The following is a 17,219-nucleotide window of genomic DNA, read 5'->3' on the forward strand; positions in this document are numbered from 1 at the left end:
CTCTTAGAATCTTCAGCAAATCTTTTCAGGCCCTTCTGGCTTTTACAGTCTCCATTGAGAAGTCAGTTATAATTTTTATATGTCTGCCTTTATATGTTACTTGCTTTCTTCCTTGCAGCTTTTAATATTTTTTGTTCTGTTTGTTAGTTAGTTGATCATTATTGCCAAGCTTTCTTTTCTGGTCCAGTATATTTGGTATTCCTTATTCTTCATATACATTTATAGGCATCTCCTTTGATAGGTTAGGAAAATCTATGATTCTGTTGAAAATATTTTCTGGAATTTTGACTTGGGTTTCTTCTCCTTCCTTGATTCCCATTTTTCTTGGATTTGTTCACTTCATGGTGACCAAAATTTGCTGTTGTTTGATCAGAAGTTATTTTAATTTAACATCAATTGACCTATGAATTGTTTTCTTTTTTATGTCTCCAACTCCCGTGATTCTTCTGTCGATGGTATTCTGTTAGTGAAACTTTCTCCTCAGTTCCTGTTTGAATTCCTAAATCTTTCACTTCTATAATCCCCCCTGTTTGGGTTTTCTTTATTGATTCTATTTCCATTTTCAGGTATTAAACAGTTTGTTCATTTGTTCATTCTGGTTTTGTTTTCCTGGTTTTATTTAAGGGATTTACTCATTTCCTCTTTAAGGAATTTATCATCTTCATAAAGGCTCTTTTAACATCTTTTACTTTTTTTTTAATGGCATGGTTGCTGGGCTCTAGCAGAGATGTATCACCCTGGCCTTTGTTGATTATCTTTTTTATGCTGGTGTCTAAGCATCTGGGATAGAGATGATTATACATCTAGGTGCTGATATCTGGTTATGTATTTGATGGGTGGGTGTTTTTTTCCCTTGGTTTCTGTTTCCTCTCTGGATTTTAGGAGAGAGTGATAGCTGTATGTGTCCTGGTAGGAAAAAAAATCTATGGATCTCTTTCCCTGGCCTGCTCAGCTGGTGTGTTGGCAGGAAATATCCACTATTATTTTATGTTGGGATAATGGGATGGGTTGGGGGGGAGAAAGTTTGGAGGGGAAAATCTTTGTGCTCCACTGTGATGGAATCAGAGCAGAGAGACTACAGTAGGTGTCCTGTCACCATGCTGGGAATGAGATCAGGGCAAGTGGCTCTGGAGGAGTAGAAAGAGAGGTGAATATCTACATGTCTACATTCAACTTTCTTCTTCTTGTTGTTGTTTTGTTTTTGTTTGGGTTAGGAGTGGCTTTTGTTTTTATCTTAATTCTGTTTATTATTTCTGTGTGTGTATAAAAGAGAGGGAGAGGGAATGGAATTTGGTAGGTGGGAAGTGGGAAGGATCTGGGAGGAGTTGAGAGAGGGAAAACTGCTATCAGAATATATTGTCTGATCTTTTTTCAATAAAAATATTTTACAGCATTTTCTTCTATTATGTTCAAGGAAAAGTTTTAAATCTGTGATTTTATAATTAATCATTGGTCTGTATAACACCTTTAAATGTATTTACATAACACTGTCTAATTTCATACATAAACACAGAGTTTAACACGTTTGCAACTGATTTTCAGCTACTTCATCACACACAGCAATTTTAGCTATAATTTCAGAAAAGATCTTGTGACTACTACAGATTTGAAATTTTCTATTTTCTTTTGAGATACAAATTGTGAGAGTAAGTCTGAACCACTAATTCCATACTTTCATTATCATGAGGATGCAAGGATTCTAAACATTATACACTCATATATTCATTTTTGCAGCTCTCTGCCATAATTTTATATACTTAATTTACTTGAAGGAGATCTTCTTCTGTGTAAATGTTATTCTTGGATACTTTTGTTTCAGTGTTGAGAAAATTGTTTAAAAAAGACCAGATGTTCTGCAACTTCATGACCTATGATGATGACATGTGAACAAGATCATGGAAGCCCTTTACATGTCTTTTTAGGGCAGTGTTTGGATCTTTCTTAATTAATCTTCTGGTTTTAGAGTAACACATACCAAATATGGAGCCTCATAACAAAGAAGAAAGTTTAGCCAATAGTGCCAACTTTTCACTGTTATTATATATGCTCTAACAAATGTGGCCTGGGATTCATATCCTATACAATACTGCACACTGAGGTGCAATTTAACAAACCTTATTGGCCAGTGTTTTGTCAACTGTTAGTGGTTGAATTGTTAAAGGGGCTCATCTGAAGGTGTTGGTCACAGATAGTACTTTATGCACAAATAGGTTTATCCACAATCATTATTTTTTTATCTCAGATGATACCTTATCCACAGATAGTTGTTTCTGTTTGAGAGGTATTTTATAAACTGACGAAACTTTATATTCACATGAGGAAGAATAATCTTCATATTCTGTATTTAATGTTTTGAGCACCTGAAAACTACCTAACAGGATCAATCCATTTTATAGCTGCATCCTAGAACTCCTGTTGGTTTATTATATCTCTCTTTACATTTTGATATGTACCATCTATATGTCTGGAGAGGGAGAAAACGTAATCTTCTCAACCATTTCGGAGATGATACTTTCTAGAACGTTAGGAAAAATCTTGAAGATTGTCTGGCTTACTACATTTACTTTCAATCTGTATCATATTTCTTATTCTCTTTTTTGAGGACCAAACATTTCAGTTATCAGAATTTGAGAGTTGGTTGTATTATATGTAGCTATAACATGTATGGAACTTTGCTAATTTGAATAATCTATAGATCTTTAAAATAAAAGTGTTTCTAGTCCTCTGAGTGGCTTCACCCAGCAGGTGATGAAAGCAGATGCAGAAACCCACAACCACACATTAAGTGTAGCATGTAAAATCTTGTGGAAGAGGGGGAGGAAGGATGAAAAGAGGCAGAGATGCCAAGGACATCACAAGGAAACCTACAAAATCAACTAATCTTAGCCCATATGTGCTAACAGAGACTGCACCACCAATTAGAGGGCATGCATGGGACAGACCTAGTTCTCCTACACATATGTAACAGATGTATAGTTTGGTCCCCATATGGAACCTTTAACGGCAGGAGAAGGGTTGTCTCTGACTCTCATGTCTGCCTTGGGATTCCTTTCCTCTAACTGGGGTGCCTTGCTAAGCATCAATAGAAGAAGAAAATGTGCTAGTTCTACTTGATTTGCCAAGACTGGTTGGTATCCATGTCCTCTGAGGAGAAATGAGGGGTATATGAGGAGGTAGAGTGAGAGGAAGGGACTAGAAAGAGAGGAGGGAGGGGAAGCTAACAAATTAATGAATGAAAAATTGCCATCAAATATTGAAGAAATATCTTTCTATAAATTTGCTGTCAATGCTTTCAGTGACACATTGGGTATCATCTTTATGATGCAAGGTATTTTTTGGTCACCTGTAACTTTGTAAATTAGAAAATCTATTTTTTTTCTTTCACCTTGGACTTCCAAGGTTGGTAATTCACAAGATACATCTTTTCTTTCTAATGAACCTTTCCTGTCTTTGTTACTACTTTGTAAAAATTATTTTATTAAATATTCTCTGTATTCACATTTAAAATGTTATCCCCTTCCCTCCCTACTGTCCCATCCACCCATCCACTCCACTTGCTTCCATGAAGGTGCTCCCTCTCCCAATCACCTTCTATACTTCAGCACCTTGGCATTCCCCTACACTGGAAAAACGTGCCTTCCCCGGACCAAAGGCCTCTTCTCCCAATGATGCCAGACAGTGCCATCCTCTGCTGCATATGCACCTGGAGTCATGGGTCTCTCCATGTGTGCTCAGTGGTTACTATTTTAGTGCATGGGATTGTGGAAGGTTTGGTTAGTTGATAATGCTGTTCTTCCCATGAGGTTGCAAATCCTTTAAGCTCCTTCAGTCCTATCTATCTCTAGCTCTTTCATATGGTTCCCCGTGTTCAGACCAATGGTTAGCTGCAAGCATCCTCAACTGTATCAGTATGGCTCTAGCAGAGCTTCTGAGGAGGCATCCATATCTGGTTCCTGCCAGTAAGCACTTCTTGGCATCAGCAATAGTGCTTGGCTTTGGTGGCTGCATATGGGGTGGATCCCCAGGTGAGGCAGTCTCTGAATGATCTTTTCTTTAGTCCCTGCTCCTCTATTTGACCTTCTATTTCTTCCCTTGAGTGTTTTGTTCTCCCTTATAAGAAGGACTGAAACATCCACATTCTGGCCTTCTTTGAGCTTCATAAGTTCTGTGGATGGTTTCTTGGGTATTCCTAGCTTTTTGGTGTAGTATCCAATTATAAGTGAGCACATAGCATGAGTGTTCTTTTGTGAACGGATTACTTCACTCAGGATGATTGTTTGAATATCTATTTTATTCGATATTAGAATGGCTACTCCAGCTTGTTTCTTGGGATCATTTACTTGAAAAGTTTTTTTTTCAGCCTTTTCATTTGAGGTAGTGTCAGTCTTAGAGGTCTCTGAGATGAGTTTCCTGTATGTAGCAAAATGCTTTTTTCTCTTTAAGTATTCAGTCTGATAGTCTATGTCTTTTTATTGGGGAATTGAATTCACTGATATTAAGAGATATTAAGGAATAGTTATTGTTGTTTCCTGTTATTTTTGTCGTTAGAGGTAGACCTATGTTTGTGTGCTTTTATTTTCTTTTGGCTTTTTTGCAAGGAGATTATTTTCTTGCTTTTCCTAGGGTCTAGTTTCCCTCCTAGTGTTGTATTTTTCTATCTATTATCCTTTGTAGTCCTGGATTTATGGACAGATATTTTGTAAATTTAGTTTTTTTCCTGGAATATCTTGGTTTCTCCATCTATGGTAACTGAGAATTTTGCTGGATATAGTAACCTGGTTTGGCATTTGTGTTCTCTTAGGGTCTGTATGACATCAATCCAGAATCTTTCAACTTACATAGTCTCTGTTGAGAAGACTGGTGTAATTCTGATCAGTCTGCCTTTATATGTTACTTGTTCTTTTTCCACTTACGGCTTTTAAGATTCTTTCTTTGTTTTGAACAATTGGTGTTTTGACTATTATGTGTCAGGAGGAATTTCTTTTCTGGTCTCATCTATTTGGGGTTCTGTAGGCTTCTTGTATGTTCATGTTCATCTCATTCCTAAAGTTAGGGAAATTTTCTTTTATGATTTTGTTGAAGATTTTACTGGGACGTTTAGTTGGGAATATTCACTCTTTTCTACACCTAATATTCAGTCTTCTCATTGTGTCCTGGATATTCTCTATGTTTTGGGTTAGGAGCTTTTTGGTTTTTGCATTTTCTCTGACTGTTGTGTCAGTGTTTTCTATGTTGTCTTTGGCCCCTGAGATCCTCTCTTTCATCTCTTGTAGTCTGTTGGTGTTACTTGCATCTGTGACTCCTGATTTCTTTCCTAGATTTTCTTTCTCCAGGGTTGTCCCTTTTTGTGTGTTTTTTTTTTAATTGTTTCTATTTCATGTTCAGTTCCTTTGTCTGTTTGTTTATGTTTTCCTGTAGCTCTTTAAGTGATTTTTGTGTTTTCTCTTTAAGGGCTTTGTCAGGGTTTCTATTCCTGCATAAAACATCATGCCCAGGAAGCAAGTTGGGGAGGAAAGGGTTTTTATTCAGCTTACACTTCCAAAATGCTGTTTATCATCAAAGGAAGTCAGGACTGGAACTCAAGAAGGTCAGGAAGCTGGAGATGATGCAGAGGCCATGGAGAGATGTTGCTTACTGGCTTGCTTCCCCTGGCTTGCTCACCTTACTTTCAAGTCTACCAGCTTAGAGATAGCCTCACCCACAATGGGCTGCGCCCCCCCATCACTACTTAAGAAAATGCCTTATAGCTGGATCCCTTGGAGGCATTTCCTCAACTGAGGATCTCTTTTCTGTAATAACTCCAGCTTGTGTCAAGTTGACATAAAACCAGTCAGTACTTGTTTACATGTGTTCTCCTATAATTCTTTAAGGGAGTTATTCATTTGTTTCTTGAGGACCTCCATCATAGTCATGAAGTATGATTTTAAGTCTATATCTTGTTTTTCTGGTATGTGGGAAAGCCACGATTTGCTGTGGTGGGAGAACTGGGTTCTAATGTTGCCACGTTTTCTTGGTTTCCATTGCTTAGTTTTATTACACTGCATCTTGCCAACCTGTTATCTGTGATGTTAGGTGATCTTGTTGTGTCTAACTGGAGCTTGTCTTTCCTGTGGGCCTGAGGGCCCATGGGCTCAGGAGGGAGATTGCTCCTGGGTGTTCAGCTCTTTTCAGGCAAGCAGTGAGTGCTGATGACGGTGACTGGGCTCTGTCTTTGTGGGCTCAGGTGGGAGAGCGCTTCTGGGGCTCTTCTGGGTTCTCAGCAGTCTGCAGGCAGGTCCTGAGTCCTGATGGCAGTGATCCAACCCTCTCTCTGGGCCAGAAAGGACCAGATCCATAGAGCACCATACTATGTGGTCTCTCTCTGGATAGTTGGGGTGGGGGGAGAGGAGTGGGGGCTCACCTGTGGGCTCAGGTTGGAAAGTGCTTGTGAGGCTCTTCTGGTTGCTCAGCGGTCTGTGGGTAGGCCCTGACTCTTTGTAATTTATTTTGCTGTTTATTTATAATTTCATTCTAGTACAATGTTATTATTTGCCATGTCAGTAATACCTGGTGAAAATACCCCATCACTTTATTCTTTCTTATTATTTCCAGGTGAACTCTCTTTGTCCTTGATTTTCTTCACAGTGGTTGTTGTTGAGACTTCATTTTGACACCTTCTAATTATCCACACTGCTTGAAATTCCCTCGATGTTTTCATTTTCTTTCATCCTATTTGCCACTTTTCTAGCTAATCCATAAGCAAGAATGGTGTTTTAGTGCCAAGTCCAGCTTGGACTTGGTAGGGACAGAATGTCATGGCTCCTGCCACTGAGACAGAGCCAGCAGGAGTGGGCCTCCTTGAGTGCCAATGGCTGCTGCGGGTTTAAGGTTTGTTTGTATAATATTGTAACTATTTTCAGGTTCCTCTGAAGAATGTCCTACCTGTTAACTGTTAATGACTCCATGACAATCTGAGAGCATGAGTCCAGGAGGCAAAGATGTGACTAATGTCTCAACAAAACACTGGGACATTCAGGACAGCCCTTAAAGCCATGGAAAGAACTATAAAAATATGAGTTTGAGAATATATAAGTTCTCAACTATGCAAAAATAAACTATGCAATATAAATTATATAAGTATCTTCACAGATCTAAAGGAATAGAGACAGCTACATTATGAATCAGCTTGTCAGAAATACAGAGATGCAGGCAGCTTGTCAGAAATATAGAAATGTAGGCAGCTTGTCAGAAATACAGAAATGCTGGCAGATTCCTGATTTCAAGGTCAATCTGGGACACATGAAGTTCAGGTCTAGGCATAGTCAGAATGGTAATTCCAGGACAGGGTCCTACCTAGCTTGCTTAGGGTCTGTGCTTAGCATAGGCAGGCAGATCTCTGAATTGTTTTTCAATGTTATAAAAAAAAACAAAAAAAAAAAATGTGCTCACTGTCTCCTAAGAATTAAGCAGCTGGAGTCATAGGATGAGGATAATCAAAAGGAAACCTAGAATAAATGACTGAATTGATTTGAAAAATAAAAGACTGGGCTTTTGGTCTGCATGGGATAAGCTAGCAGAAAGCAACAGCGGTTCTTTACAGAATTTTCTCTTTTGAGAGTTGAGCTATCTAGAGATCTCTGGAGATCAAAGACAACTCTTCCACAATTTTTTTTTCTGACAGGATTTCTAATTTTAGTTGGAAAAATCCATGGAGAGTGAACGGAGCTCTTTTAACGTTTTTATATCTCTTTTAAGAATTTTTTTTCTAGCAGGATTTCTGACTTGGTCAGAAATCTCAAGAATCACTTAGGGAGCTAACACAGCTTGTTTAGAATGTTTTTTTGCAGCTATGCAGAGAAGGCTGTCTAAAGAGTGAACACAGCTGAACCAGAGAACTCCTAAACCTGATAAACAACTTCCACAAAGTGGCTGGATGTAAAATTAACTCAAACACATCACTAGCTTTCCTCTACTCAAAGAATAAACATGATGAGAAATTAGTGAAATGACACCCTTCATAATAGTCACAAAGAATATAAAATACCTTGGTGTGACTCTAACCAAGCAAGTGAAAGATCTGTATGATAAGAACTTCAAATCTCTGAAGAAGGAAATTGAAGAAATTCTCAGAATATGGAAAGATCTCCCATGCTCATGGATCGGCGGGTTAATATAGTAAAAATGGCCATCTTACCAAAGGCAATCTACAGATTCAATGCAATCTCCATCAAAATTCCAATTCAATTCTTCAAAGAATTAGAAAGATTTGCAAATTCATTTGGGATAACAAAAAAAAAAAAAACCCCAGGATAGTGAAAACTATTCTCAACAATAAAAGTACTTCTGGGGGAATCACCATCCTTGACCTCCAGCTGTATTACAGGTCAGTTGTGATAAAACCATATGGTATTGGTTCAGAGACAGGCAGGTAGATCAATGAGAATACCCAGATAAGAACCCACACACCTATGGTCACTTGATCTTTGATAAAGGATCCAGTGGAAAAAAAGACAGAATTTTCTTTTCTTTCTTTTCAGCTGAACCAACTCAGAGCTTTTTATTAACTCAAAGGTAAATATTCTTTTTAAAAATTAAACAAATTTATTTTAAAAAAGAGATAAATGTAAAGATTTTAAAATATTTTTAACATAAAACCATATGAATATACTTTTTAGTCAGTACGTGATTTCGTTTAAAGGTTTGGTAGTATGCATTGAAAACTTACTAGTTACAATGAGAATGAAGTACATATAAAACAAAATGTAACATGGAAATAGTAAAAATTTTTTGGTGTGTAAAGATTAAACATGATGACTCTTAAATATCAAAGACAGCATTTTCAACAAATGGTGCTGGATCAACTTGAGGTCAGCATATAGAAGAATGCACATCTATCCTTTCTTATCTCCTTGTACAAAGCTCAAGTCTAAGTGAATCTAAGACCTCCACATAAAACCAGATGCACTGAAACTAATAGAACAGAAAGTGGGGGGAGATCTTTGAACACATAAGCACAGGGGAAAATTTCCTGAACAGAACACCAATGGCTTATGCTCTAAGATAACTAATGGGATGTCATAAAAATTCAAAGCTCTTGTAAGGCAAAGGACAGTGTTCATAGGACTTGGGAGGAAGTGAGGAGGGGAAAGGGGAAAAGTGGGGCCAGATAAGGTATGGAAAGATATGGAGATAATATACAGGAATTTGAAGAGAGGTGTGTAGCAGTGGGGGATGGGGAAATGTGGGTAGCTACCAGCAAGTCCCAGATGCCAGGAATGCAAGAGGGTCCAAGGAACCAATGGGGATTACATTAGTTAAAATGCCCAACTAAGGAGAAGAAGAACCAGTAGAGACCATATCCAGAGGTGAGGCAAGATAGGAGGTGTGGCCACCTGCCCTTCTCCAAATTTTAACCCAGAATTGCTTCTGTCTAAAGGAAATGCAGGGACAAAGAGTGGAGCAGAGACTGAAGAAAAGGCCATCCAGAGACTGTCCTACCTGGGGATCCATCCCATATGCAGCCACCAAACCCACACACTACTGCTGATATCAAGAAGTGCTTGCTGCCAGGAGCCTGATATGGATGTCCCCTGAGAGGCTCTGCCAGAGCCTTACCCATACAGATGAGGATGCTTGCAGCTAACCATCGGACTGAGCAGCAGGACCCCAATGGAGGAGTTAGAGAAAGGGCTGAAGGAGCTGAAGTGGTTTGCAACCCATAGTAAGAACAACAATATCAACCACCCAGAGCCCCCCCCCCCAGCCGAGCTCCCAGGGAATAAACCACCAACCAAAGAGTACGCAAGAAAAGACCCATGGCTCCAGCCACATATGTAGCAGAGAATGGCATTTTATGGCATCAATAAGAAGAAAAGTCCTTGGTCCTGTGAAGGCTAGATACCCCAGTGTAAGGGAGTGCTAGGGCAGTGAGGTTGGAGGGGGTGGGTGGGACGGGAAGCATCCTCACAGAAGCAGGGGGAGGAGGAATGGGAGAGGAGGGAACCAGGAAAGGAGAAAACATTTGAAATGTAAATACTTAAAATATCCAATAAAAATGTTTTTTATTATGATCAGAAAACCCAAAAATTGATTTTAGAATTTTTCTAACAGGATTTCCGACTTGATCGAAAGATCCAAGAATTTTTTTATAGTAGCTTTTCTGACTTTGGTCAGAAAAACCAGTGAGCTATCTGGAGAGCTTTTGGAATTTTTACTAGCAGTGAGAGCTGTCTCTAGCAGAAAGCTAGCTGTATTAACTAGAGGTTTTAGAATAGCAAGAAAGTCTGTCTAGAAAAGATCAGAGCAGAATACACACACACACACACACACACACACACACACACACAGAGAGAGAGAGAGAGAGAGAGAGAGAGAGAGAGAAAGAGAGAGAGACAGAGAGAGACAGAGACGGAGAGAGATACAGAGAGAAAGACACACACACACACACAGAGAGAGACAAAGACAAAGAGGGAGAAATCTAGAAAGCCATCCTAGCAGAACCTAGGCCACCAGCTTGGACCCATGGTTTGACTTAGTCATTTCTTTTTGCAGCTCCCAAACACCACTTCTCTCAGGAACCCCTCTCTAATCCAAGGCTGGTCCTTTGCATTTTAGTTACTTTTCTATTGGCGTGAAAAATTACCATGACCAGTACAACGAATAAAAACAAGCATTTAATTGAGGTTTGCTTAAAGTTTTAGAGGATGAATCTATTACCACCATAGTTGGAATCATAATGCATGGGGTGAAGCAGTAGCTGAAAACTTTTCTCTTATTCAAGTTGTGGTGGCAGAGAGAGGGGGGAAGGGAGGAAGAGAAGGGGGGACTAGGTTTGGTTTGGGCTTTTGAAACCTCAAAAGTCCAATCCCAGTGACAAACCTCCTCTAACAAGAGCACACCTCTTCTGACATAGTCACAACCCACAATCCTTACTAGAACACACTTATATCAACTGAATATATGAACTTGGGGACTTTTGGGAGCTATTCTCATTCAAACTACCACAAGTCCTTCCTTTGGACTTAATAATATTATTTCAAACTTGTTTTATTTTATATGTACATATGTTTACCTACATTTAGGCCTGCCCACTGCTTGTGTGCTTGGTGCTGGTGGATGACAGAAGAGGGCGTAGGATCTCCTGGAAATGTTGTTATAGATGGTTGTGAGCTTTCCTGTGGGTGATAGGTTCTCTGGAAGAGCAACCTGCACTCTAAACCACCAGCAATCTTTCCAGTCCCTTCCTAATACTATTAATAGTTACAGCTATTGGAAATGGTCTTTAACCCAAGCACTTAGCATGCAGAGGCAGGAAGATTTCTATAAGTTTGAAGACAGCATGGTCTAGGAAGAGTTTTAGGTCAGCAAGAGAGTGATTCTCCCCTCCCTTCCAAAGATATTATCACAGTACATATTGGTTTACAGATGTCATGTTTTCATTTTTATCTCTTCTGCTTTGCATTAAATGCTCTTAGGTATTTTTCAAATGTCAGTTATATTTTATTGTTTTTTTAAAAATCTTTTTATATTGGATATTTTATGTATTTACATTTCAAATGTTATACCCCTTTCCCCCTCTCCTATCCCCCTCTCCCATCCCCCTCTCCCCTCCCCTTGCTTCCATGAAGATGTTCCCATTTCCAACCACCCACTCCTACCTCATTGCCCTGGCATTCTTCTACATTGGGGAAATAAGCCTTCACTGGATCAAAGGTCTCTCCTCTTATTGATGCCAGACAATACCATCCCCTGTTACATATATGGCTGAAGCCACGGGTCTCTCCATGTGTGCTCACTGGTTGGTGTTTTAGTCCCTGGGAGCTCTATAGGTTTGGTTGGTTGATACTGTTGTTCATGGGGTTGTAAACCCTTTCAGTTCCTTCAGTCCTTTCTCTAGTTATATTTTCTAGACCCAGGGTAGAGGATTTTTCTGAACAATTACACAGATTTCTCTGTAAGCTTTTGCTTATTCTCATGAAGTTTTATAATGTAGGAGCTGGACTTTAAGGATTATATTATTGACATCAAGAAATGGAAGGAAGTCCTGGAGAAAGTAGAGTCTTCAAAGCTGAGATGGCTTTTGTAACTAAGGCATCAGCTATGTGTACAATCCCATTACCTCTATTGTTTTTCTGAATATGGTTGGGATCAGATATTGCTATAACTTGTACTGAAAGACCCCCGGGAGTGGGGAGACCCTCACTCAAGTCTCAGGATGACACGGACCCCCAAGAACTCATGAGAGACCATCCTTGCTACAATCACACGAGGTTTATTGATGGGAATTGACAGGAACCAGCATGCTGGGGCTGAACCTCATATCCCACACATGGGTAGAGGAGCTCGACCCTGAGTAGCTGGGAGAAGGGGTATTTAAAGGAGAAAACCACAACCTAAAGGGGGTAGGGAGGGTGTCATTGGAAAATACCCAAAATACCAGCAAAGAATCGCAAAGGAAACACCTGGATTCTCAAGATGCTGAACCGGCTATAACTTTTATGGTCAGTTAGTTCCTGGAACAAAGTCCCTGAACCAGCTATCCTACATTTTTGATTCTACTCTACCTGCTAGGGGGTCAAGATTTATCCTGGTCTTTCAGTACTCACAGAATAAGACACCTTGTCAATTGAATATCTGTTGATGGACGAGAAAACATTTCTTTAGTATTTGATAGAACATTAAAGTCACCTTTTCCAAATCCTCTAGCAGGCCAGTTGCAAAATTTATAGACATGCCCATAAATCTTCAGATATACCTTTATCAAAAGAACTTTCAGAAGTGTTTGGAGAGTTTGAAACCTGTGAACTACTCAACAAGAGCATCTTTTTCTAAAAGTAGAGGAAAATACAAAGAAGTGTGTGGTGAGGGCTTTTTCTTCAGTGGGATTTATGAATTAAATGACATGGCCATTTTCAGAGATGATTCTCTTCCAAATAACAGTAGACTGAAGTGCGGACCTACAATTTCTCTACTACTGAAACAAGCTACTCTCCCAAAGAATACATTTCTCTGTAGTACATATCTTTGTGCGCTTTGGCTTGGAATTTCAATGTTCTCTCTAAGGTGTAAAGAAGGCTGGGTCGGTGGTTATGACATGATGATCTTCCAGACAACTTGGATTTGGCTCCTGGACTCATGTGGTGGCTTGCATCTATTCGAAATTCTGGTTGCAGAGGATTCAATGCCCTCTCCTGACCTCAGGCATCAGGCATACCTGTGACACACAGTCAGACATCCAGGCAACACAATCACGAAGTTAAGATAAAAATATCAATATCCTTTAAGAATTATCATATTGTTATAAAAGAAGTTGGCAAAATTCTCAGTTGCCCATAATTACATACTTTCTATGTACTCTGGTGTAGCAGGGAACCTCACATTTTGAAGTAACTGTTAGAATTTTACTAACTAGTTTTCAAACTTTATCTACAAACTTCTCTTTCAATTCATTTCCAGTGTCACTTGAATAGAATACATAAGTGAGCAGTCTGAAAAGCATGTCTTCTAAAAGGGATGAAGGCAATACAGTTATGCATTATGGCAAAATATAGGCTATCATCTCTGACAATATCAAGCCCATTTCAAATGAAGTTTTCATCTTGTAGGGAGGTGTAAGATGCTGTTGATTCCTATCACTTTGCTAACTGTATGATCACCACAAACTTCTCCTAAAAGAAAATAATATCATCTTAAAATGTTGCTGCCAATTAGGGTGGATCCATAGATGTGGATTCATATTCATCTAATGGTTTTCATAAATTAGATGGGCTATTTTGCATCTGTAGTGCCAACAGATGCCAGAAGAGGGCATTACATCTCCTCGATCTGTTAATTGAAGTTAACAGATGGTTGTGAGACTATGTGGGTACCAGGTCCTCTGCTAGAACAAATGCTTTTAATCGCTGATCTAACATTCAAGCCCTAATAATGGACTTTTAATTTCTTAAACATGAATTTTTATTCCTTGTAAAATCTGATTCATTGCTTGGGCTTAATACACATTTGATTTAGAGCCAATCATCTGAAAAATTGATGCCTTTCCTGACTTGTGGGTCACTAGGCAAAAGTATTAATCATTAGAACACAAATCTTTGGTTGATAATCATGGCTGGATTAAAGCAACTAAATGTCACCCTGATATAGTCATTGAAACTTTGAAATTGATAACTGTATTAGCTACATTTCTTATGACTATAACAAAATATCTCGCAAACCTTATGCAAGGAACTTTATTTTGGCTTATACTTCTCTTGTTTTTTTTTTTCTTAGAGACAGGATGAGACTAGTGAAAGTCTATTTATTTGTAATGAGACTACATACTACAATTTATCCAACACTGGGCTGGACACTGCAATGATTATGGGACCGAAGGGGATAGGTTGTGGCCTCTGAGTTGGATTTATGAATGCCCAAGTCAGAACCTTCTGGAAGACTCTTCCTTGACTACACAGGTCAGAAATGAAAGTCACATGATCACCAATGACTGAAAAGGGAGAGAATTTGGGGCTGGTGCCTCAGCATACAACCAAAACCAGTGAGGACTTGCCACCTGCTGGCTAGTTATGTTGAGGAAGGGGGATACTTAACTGCTTTGGCCTTCCTTTGTGGGAACCTCTTCCTTTCTGAGGCCAGGTAGCCTTTGGCTGGCTCTATGGCTTGAGAGCCCTGAGCCAGGAGATGCTGAGGGAGGGAAGCACTCAGTAATGAGGCCTGTCAATAAAGCTGTTCTTCCTCAGTGTGGCACAGTGAGGGGCTGTGAGGACCCCTGCAAGGGCTCCTGTAACATTGCAGCAATTCTGGGCAGGATTCTGACAGCAAACATTTGGGGGCACAAAGGAAAGAATGCTGGAAACTTGAGATGTCTGCTGCAAGCACCATTCATGGTACTGGCAGAGCCTCTACTGAAGGCCCACAGGCACCAGTTGTCTTCTGCTCCCAAGGCCAGGTCCCATGGGTCCACAGTAGCAGAGATGCCAATATAGAGCTCAGCGTCCACCTGTCTGCATGGGCTCAGGCCTTGAAGTTTCAGCTTCTAGAAGGATAAGCAGGGAAGGAATCCAGAAGCCAACAGCTACCTGTCCTTGGCCCAGCTCCCAGGGTAGGTCAGCTATGTGGAACATGCCAGGATTCAACAGGCAGGATGGTCCTTCTGGACAGGAAGAAGTGGACAATAGAACACTGGGAACAGAGAACTGTCCATCTAACTGCCTATGGAGAGGACTGATTCCTGAAGCTTTGAGTTCTTGTGAAGGGCCAGCCCTCTTTCTCTTTTCCCAGTTTCCAACCTTTTACGGAGGTGTAAGAACCGTTTTCATCATCTAAGCTTCTTTAGGGCATTCCTAAACAAGAACTGACATTCTTCTCGCTGTGCCTCTTTATTCTAAGGTTCCTGTGTCTTCAGGGTCAAAAATATCCACACGTTTTCAGCAAAGTTCAGTCCATCTTGTAGGATGGAGCTAAAGGAGCAGGAGGCAGAGGAGAAGCCTGGCCAGCCCTTTCCCAGTGAGTGTAGACTCAGCTGCCGGGCCATTGGGTGGTGCCAGGGCATGGAGGCAGGACAAGGACTCCAGGTGGAAGGAGAGCCTATTGACTACCATGACCAGTATACATGCTGCTCCTGAGCCAGCATAGCACCGGGCCTGCAGCTGGGGCAGGCTGATGGGCCAGCAGGTGGTCACCAGCTCCTCCAAAAGGACAGCAGAAGTCAGACAGACAGGAAAATAGGCTCCACAAAGTGCTGAGGACAGAAGCCTGGTGGAGGCTGCCTCAATGGCATTACATGGTACGGCTGTACTCAATGCCACGTTTGGTGGAAATGCTGGACCATGGCAGAAAGCTGAAGAGCAGGCAGATCCTGGTAGATCCTGTGTGGGATGGAGCAGGGGCTCAGGTTGTCTAGTGCTGAGCCCAGGTGCTGGATGTAGTCTAAGATGGTCCAGGGAAGGTGGCCACCACTGATGTAGAGGACATAGGTGAAGCCATCTTTGAGGACCCCTCGGATGGAGTAGTAATAGGGCAGATAGTGATGTTGCATGAAGTCTCTGTTTTCATAGAAGTTTATTGCTGTGTTGTTGGTGGTAAGAACATGCAGGTAAATGGCTTTGCAGTGGTCCTGGGTGGTGGTTGAAATATGATCCTTTAAACTTTCTAGTAAAAGGGAATCTATGCCCTGTTTTCTGAACTCTTTCACCACTCCCAGACTGAGGATGTAGGCAACTTGTGTATCCACAGAGAAGCTGGAGGCTAGAATATCTCCATCCTCTATGTATTTTGGTCCTATTCTTTATTTTAGCTACTATCATTCCCACAATGTCACCCCTGTAGGTTGCAGCAAGGGAGAAGAACTTTTTTTTTAAATTTTTTTTAAAGGAAAGCAATCGTCTTTATTGTACACAGTACAGAATATAGCGCAGCTCGGCAGGATGCACACATCCCTGTGCAGGGGAAGTCGTTCAAATCAACTGGCAGGCTACAGCCTTTCTGCGCTGTAGACGCCCACACTCTGGAAAAGAAGCAAATGCATGAAAGAAGCCCCACACCTTGGTGGGGGCAGCTCTTCAGGAGGTACAATGAGTCCAATGGGAATGCAACATCGCACTACTGTCCGGCGTCCCTGGTTGGCATGTGCCGTCACAACAGGGGAGGGGCAGCTCAGGCTACAGAAGACTCTTCTCAAATCCCCCAAAACAGCATAAATTCATTAAAGAAAACGAAAACCCCAAACCAGTATAAGAGGAAAAAAACAGAAGAACCCCAAAAATCTATACAGCATTTACAACAAATAAATCTCTAGCCAGCTGGGGTAAAATACGCATCTATGTATAGACTGTGTGTAGATTAGAAAGCTATAAATATGCTTATGAAAGAGTCCTTTCCTTAGAGTACAATGCTAATTAAGGCCCAAGCTTCAGGTTTGACACCTCTGTGGGCTGACTAGCTTTCGAGAGGGAAAACCTTAGGTTCTCATAGCTCTAAAATGTACCCCCTCATTCCCATGAACCCCTTTTCACAAGTTATGAGAAGGCCGTGGAGTGCCTCACTCATGGGACAGCAAAGGATGTCCCACGCTTGCTCAGTCAGCTCTGTGTCCTGCACGTGAGGAACACGGCATGTGGCGTGTGTCAAGTGGAGCAAACTCCTGCAAACAAGGGGTCGGGCGTCGAAGCGCTGGCACTTCCCGCTGGCTTTTCCGCCACTCCAAACCCAATTTTTTATACAGCTTTAGTTTGGTTGTTTATAGC

The 17,219-nt window shown here is 40.7% G+C and overlaps 1 pseudogene across 1 annotated transcript; it reads right to left on the bottom strand.

Moving 5' to 3' along the window:
- Positions 1-15,753: 15,753 nt before the first annotated feature.
- Positions 15,754-16,280, bottom strand: LOC308415453 (N-alpha-acetyltransferase 60-like; annotated as a pseudogene). Its single transcript has one exon. The product of its transcript is annotated as an N-alpha-acetyltransferase 60-like (transcript).
- Between the last annotated feature and the right edge of the window lie 939 nt (positions 16,281-17,219).

The sequence above is a fragment of the Micromys minutus genome (assembly GCF_963924665.1).
Source record: "Micromys minutus genome assembly, chromosome: X".
Lineage (NCBI taxonomy): Eukaryota > Metazoa > Chordata > Mammalia > Rodentia > Muridae > Micromys > Micromys minutus.